This window comes from Theobroma cacao, chromosome 5 (genome assembly GCF_000208745.1).
Source record: "Theobroma cacao cultivar B97-61/B2 chromosome 5, Criollo_cocoa_genome_V2, whole genome shotgun sequence".
NCBI lineage: Eukaryota > Viridiplantae > Streptophyta > Magnoliopsida > Malvales > Malvaceae > Theobroma > Theobroma cacao.
The window spans coordinates 6,306,420-6,312,879 of record NC_030854.1 but is presented as its reverse complement, the minus strand read 5'-3'; the positions used below and the strand labels follow the sequence as shown (position 1 = coordinate 6,312,879).

Genomic DNA, 6,460 nt, shown 5'->3' with positions numbered 1-6,460 from the left:
CCAGCTCTATTATATACTTGCCATGTCATTCAAGTACTTGATAGCATGTCTACATACTTGGATGCCTCAAAAAATCGTTAAAAGTCGGTATTGTACTTAGTGGTACAATTAAGTCGATTAAAACCTTTAACTAGTCCAAATAGAGATTTTAAGATGTATTTGAGAGTTATTGAACCTTAGAATAACTTAATATGGTGATTTGGAGTTCGAGGATTGATTTGGAGTCTAATCGGGAATTTTTATAACGTAGGGGCAAAATGGTGTTTTTGCCACTCGAGGGCAAAATTGGAACGTTGGAAGAGATTTTTGACCAAGTTTGACTAGTTGGAACATAATTTGAATTTGAGAAGTGAAAAATTTCAATTCCGAGCATAAGGGCAAAACGTCATTTCATGTGTCCACGATGACATAATTGGAATTTTTGAAATTTTACACCACCATGACACTTGTCAAGCCCATGAATTTCACCTATTATCATTTTTATATCTTGGATAATTAAAGTATTATATGTGGTGATAAGAGAATGCTTAATTGTTAAGTTTTAACCATGGACCGATCAAGTGGCGACACGTGTCAAGTTTTAATTTTTTTATAATTTCCTTTATAAACTCAACATAAACTCTCCCATTCACTCTCTCATTGCCGTGGAAGCAAAAGAACAAAGGGGGAAAGAATAGAAAAACTCTAAGGAGGAAAAATTCAAGAGAAATTCATTAGATTTTAAAAAAACGAAGCGATCGGAGGTAAGATTTCACAATTTAACTTAAGATCTGATTTCACGATTTAGCTTAAGATCTACCTTACCCATGCTTTCTTTTTCATTTTTTATGGTTGAAACTCAAGTTTTCATGATGGAAGCATGCTGGCCGAATCAAGGGGGGAAGGTTTTGAGGATGGGTTTTGCTAGATCTCATGTTATCTAGGCGTTTTTAGTTGTTTGTGATATTTGGCGTGAAAAACAGGCAAGAAAATATGTTCTTTATCAAACCCTAATTGGCCGAATTCTATAGGAAATATTTTGAAGATGAATTTTGTCATATTTCATGTTATCTAGCTCGTATTTGATGATTCGTGATGTCGGATATAAAAAATGATTATCGAAAAGTATAGTTCCTTTAGTAAATGATTTGAACGATAATGAGAAAATTATAGTAAATGGACTTAGAATTGATTTCTAATGAGGTATACGGACTTATTGGAGTACCGAAAGTGTAATGAATCTATTTGGAGTTGAATTGGATGTTTTGGCTAATTAAACAGTGTATAGTGCGAGTTAGGTCAAATACCATTTCAGTCCAACAACAATTGAACCTACGTAGAACACCATGTTTAAGTGATTATTCGAACACTTCTCATTCAATTTCATACATTCATAAAGAGCCTGAAATAGTTTTATAACAGTTTGGCACAAATACATTGAATTACTTGTTATGTATTATGTATAGGTGGTGAGCCCTCTAGTAAGGGTAAGGATATCATACCCGAGGACCAGGAGTAGGAGTACTCCCGTTATAGTGAGTAACAGACTTTCATCTTAACTATCTAAAGTTGTTTCTACTCGTTTTTATGTTTTAAAGAATAATGAGTTTAAATTATAAATTATTATGTTTTAAAATTGAATTGTTGGTTAAACGAAATGAGATTTATAACTTGTTTTGAAATCGAATACTGGTTTTGGAAATTGAGTAAGTGGAGACTATATACTCGTGTTTGATATATCGTTTGAACTGATGGTTTATGACAATGTGATGGCATGAATGGCTGGTTTTGTGTTTGTGTGGAATATATGAATTGTTTTGTTTTACCTTGACAGGCTGGGTAATATCATATTAGTCATGTCATACTGCTGAAATTTTTATTGATTTGGTGGGGTAAGTGATTAGCTTACTGTAGTGGGCGGGTTTCCATGGACCTGCCTATTAGAGGGACACGGTAAACCCCATTATATTTTACTTTAGTATGAGAGGCGCGGAGGGTATCTCCTAAGATAGTTTAGAGTTCACTTGACGCCGAACCACCACGTGAGGGTGAAATTCAGCCAATGTCAAGGAACAGTTATGTTTTTAAACGTAAAAACATGTCTTATGTGTATATGTTATTTTAACAGCCTTGGTAGACTTGGTTGGATGCCCAGCACAAGGTGTCATCGAGTACGAGTTTTGGCACGAGCCAAGTTTTAAGAGAGTCACAAGCCTTGTTGATTATTTTTGATGAAATGTAATTGTTTTATATGGTTGAAATGAGTTTTAATGTTATGAATTATATTATGAAGAGATATTTTAATTGTCTCCATTTACTCGACTTTAGATGTTATAGATGAACTTTGCTTACTCACTGGGTTTATAAAAACTCACCCCCTTCTTTTCACCCATTTCAGGTTCAGAGCAGTTTGTAAACAGTCGATTTTGTCGAGGGTTTGCTTTTGGATTTGCACCCTTAGAAATCGTAGGTCTACAGTCTTATTTTTTTTTGTTATTTTGGGGCTCACATGATATTGTAAAATATTTTTGTATACCCTAGCGCTGTGTGCTATTATGTATATGAATTTATTTTGTTATTACGCTACAGTAATTATTTACGTAGAATTTTATAACTATTATTTTATATGAAAATGGAATATTTTATCTAATATTTTTATTTAGTTCTATTAGTTATTAATTCACTTTAAAAAGATGATTTAGACACCTAGATTTATTTTTTTATATGAAATGTATATTTTTCATTTATATATTATATTTTTAGTAGGTTTCAAAATTTTTGAGTAAATTGACCAAAATACCCATATGCTGTAGAAATTACTTTTTGATTGTCTTTGATTTGAAAATCATCTATATTCATTTAAAACATGATATTTAGTAACTGTTGCTCACAGGGGAGGCAAAAAACTGATGCTAGAGCCTTACGAGGTTTCAGTTGACATTCCGGGTAAGGTTTGTCTATCGGGACATCACGGCGGTTGTCACTGGCTCGAAAAGAGTACCGAGTCGTGACATTATTCCTCTATCTTTGGCCCCCTTCAACAAAAATTGGCTAACTCCACCCTTGGACTCACTTTTTTTTGAATATTGAGTATTTATACTTTTATTTTAGATTAAATAAGTTTTTATAATTAATAGTTGACTGGCTCTCATTAATCAAAATCTTACTTGTTATTATATGTCCACGTGGTGTTGACATAGAAAGTGAAAAATGCCACGTGCTTCATCATTCATTATGATATATCATCGCATGTTAACACCAAACATTAAGAACAGAATAAAATAAACAACTTAAATCCATCAAACATAAATAAAAGAGAGACAAATAAATCAGACTACATATTGAGTTTAATCATAATCTTAAATAAATAATTTAGTTTGCCATCAAGTCACACGTCATCATCAAATAGAATATAAATATTCACATCCAACTAAGAAAAACAAGAAAATAACAAAAAGATAGAAAAACCCAAGAATTGTATTCTTGATATCCAAATCTCCTTAAATCTTTCAAATTTTTCTTAACTTCAATGACTTTGTATCTTGACTCTCAGCTGCCAATCTGGTGTTTCGTTCCCCTTTAAAAGTCATTCGATAAGTTATTTTTATAAGGCTTTGAAGTTAGGCCAAGTTGGGTGAAGAAAGAAGTCAATTCCAATCAGGATTCTTTATCAGACTACATGGGCCACAACCTACCTCCTCCAAAGCCACGGCCTTGACCATTTAAACAATAGAAATCGTAATTGTTCTAGGACTACTACAATAATCCAATTTCAACAAGATTTGTGACTATTTTTCAAGCCGAACTGGGTAAAGTGGTAAACATAAAATTTGTAGCTTGTTCTCTTATCTTTCCAATGGTCTAAAAATCACTTCATTTGGAGCTCTGTAAAGAGAGTTATGGCCAAAATAGCAAAACATGTACAGTAAAGGTCTGCACCTTAAAATTGCTCTCCTTCTTTCATTAAAATTTTTCTTTCATCAAACACCTACAAAAGCACAAATAAATCAATAAGAACCTATTTTAATCACATTAACATCAAATTAAGTATAAATTAACTAAGATTATATTGACTCACCTAAATTAACTAATTTAAAATAATTAAATAAAACTTATTAATTTCTATGCATTATTTCAAGAACTAAGCTAAATTACTATCAAAATTAAGTTCAAATAACTCTATATCATAGAGTTATCAGAGTACCTCATTTTTGTGAGTGAGAAAAAGAAGCTTGTGGAAGTTTCTAATTCAAGTACTATTTGCTAAGTTATTCTACTGTGTATTATCAAGGTATATGATACCTTAAAATCGGTTCTAATATGTATGACATATTGTAGGGACCAAGGACAAAAATGAGTAGGATCTTGACTGAGGATGTGACCATATGGATGGTTGCACTTCTATTTATTTTGATTTGTTGGATAATTTAATAAAATGTTTTTGAAACATTTTATTTTGTTATTGCCATATGGATGGCTGATGAAACATCTAAATTTAACATGTAGATGTTAAAACTTTTATTTTTCATGTTTGAATAATTATTTGGAATAATTATATCATGGTTGATGAAACATCTAAATTTAGCATGTAGATGTTAAAACTTTTATTTTTCATGTTTGAATAATTATTTGGAATAATTATATCATATTTAATTATCCACATTTCATATTTGTCCTTGCAATGATGTTTGATCAATTATGAATTGCAATTAAAATCAAATAGATTTGATTAATAATTCACAATGATCGACTAATCAAGTGACATTACTTAGATGAGATCTTAGTAAAAGATCACATGAATTTATAATTAATTGATCAAAAAAATGAATATCGATTCACGTAAAGATGGAACTTTCTTATGAATAATACATAGAGATGTTTATTCATATAGTGATATGATTTAATCCATATCTCTCCAATACATAAAACCCATTCTAACGTTCCAAACCAAAACGATTTCAAACACAAATTAAGATGAAGAAAAATGTAACTTCATGGAATGCTCAAAACAGTTTAAACATTATACTCACAAAGGATCTTAGATTTGGTGGGAGCATGATGAGACTAGGAAAAGAGTTTCTTTAGTATTACTATGTTACATTGAAATCTAACATTTAAGATTTTGCGTAAAGTTGCATAATCAATATACTTTGAATGTATGAGAACTCAATGAATTTAGTAGGATACACTGAGATGTATTATTCATATGTTATGATTCTACTAAATGAGATTATATTGGAGTTTTAAACTTTGTTCAAATAAAAGAGATCTAAAAGGTTAGATTTAAAAGAATGTACAAGTGTTCTTATCTCATATACATGAGAAAGTTAGTGGGAGTGAACATGAATCTTTGGTGATACAATTGTATAGGATACAATGTGTGTACAAAGAAATTATAAAATTTAAAGGGGCAATGGCACAACCAAAAGTGACAAATACATGTGATGCATATGGCATAGTCCAGTTGGAATGGTTCCAAAGAAGGAAAGGCACTACAAATGTATATAAATAAAGTCATATACATCCTATTGAATGTCTCATATAAGAGGATATTTAGATCATTAGTTCATGAAAGTAATAAAGGGATTCTAAACATTATTAATGTAATAATGGAGTCATACTTATAAGACTCGGGTCTCACTGGATCTGAATATAGTAATATGACAAGATGTTGTGACATCACAAAGATAAAAGCAATTAACTACATTGAAAGGCATAAGTAAGTCCACGTAAAAACATGATTACTAGATGGATTGGATCCACATACGATGAGGTAGTAATTGGCTTTATGCTAGTGGGAGATTGTTGGAATGAGCTTTGTAGCCAATTGAAATTGGTCAAGGCTTGGTTCTAATCATGCAAGAATACCATTCACATTGAATGGTTGGAGGTTTTCCTTTATCAATAAAACATCAATTATAATGAGTTATAAGTCTAATTAGATGAAGTGCATGAGATTAATATACCTTGTAAAGGAATTGCCATGGGTTGTAATAATGAGATCCCTATACATCAAAGTGTAATCTCTACATGTTCCTAGTTGATGTATCATTGAGACTGAACATCAATGCTGCCTAGAGATTGGTACATTCTATGTTTCTTACTCGGAAAGTAAGCAATCGATCTCATAGGTTGAAGAATAGAATTACTTGAAACTAGAATGTAGGTGCTTGCCATGGGAGAGCAAGTTCATTGAACATGGCCCAACATAAGAAGTGCATTTGGTATCTCACTATAATGTCTATGCAATACTTCCCTGTGTTAGTCATGTAAATACTCTTTAAACCTAAGACACCAGGTTGTCTTATATACGGAGTGCTATATATTTGATTATATCTCTACGGGTCCTACCAAGGATGCCAAAACAAGATATAGTTGGTTGTAGCATGAAGCATGTGAATGAAAATGAGTGTTTACGATAGGAATCATCACTCTAAGTGATTAAAGGGACATATCATAATAGTTTTTTGTTAATATTAGC

The 6,460-nt window shown here is 31.5% G+C and overlaps 1 long non-coding RNA gene across 1 annotated transcript; it reads left to right on the top strand.

Moving 5' to 3' along the window:
- On the top strand, window positions 652–2,418 carry LOC108662118. The gene is made up of 3 exons (XR_001927902.1): window positions 652–743; window positions 1,446–1,514; window positions 2,378–2,418. It is a non-coding gene; the product is annotated as an uncharacterized LOC108662118 (long non-coding RNA).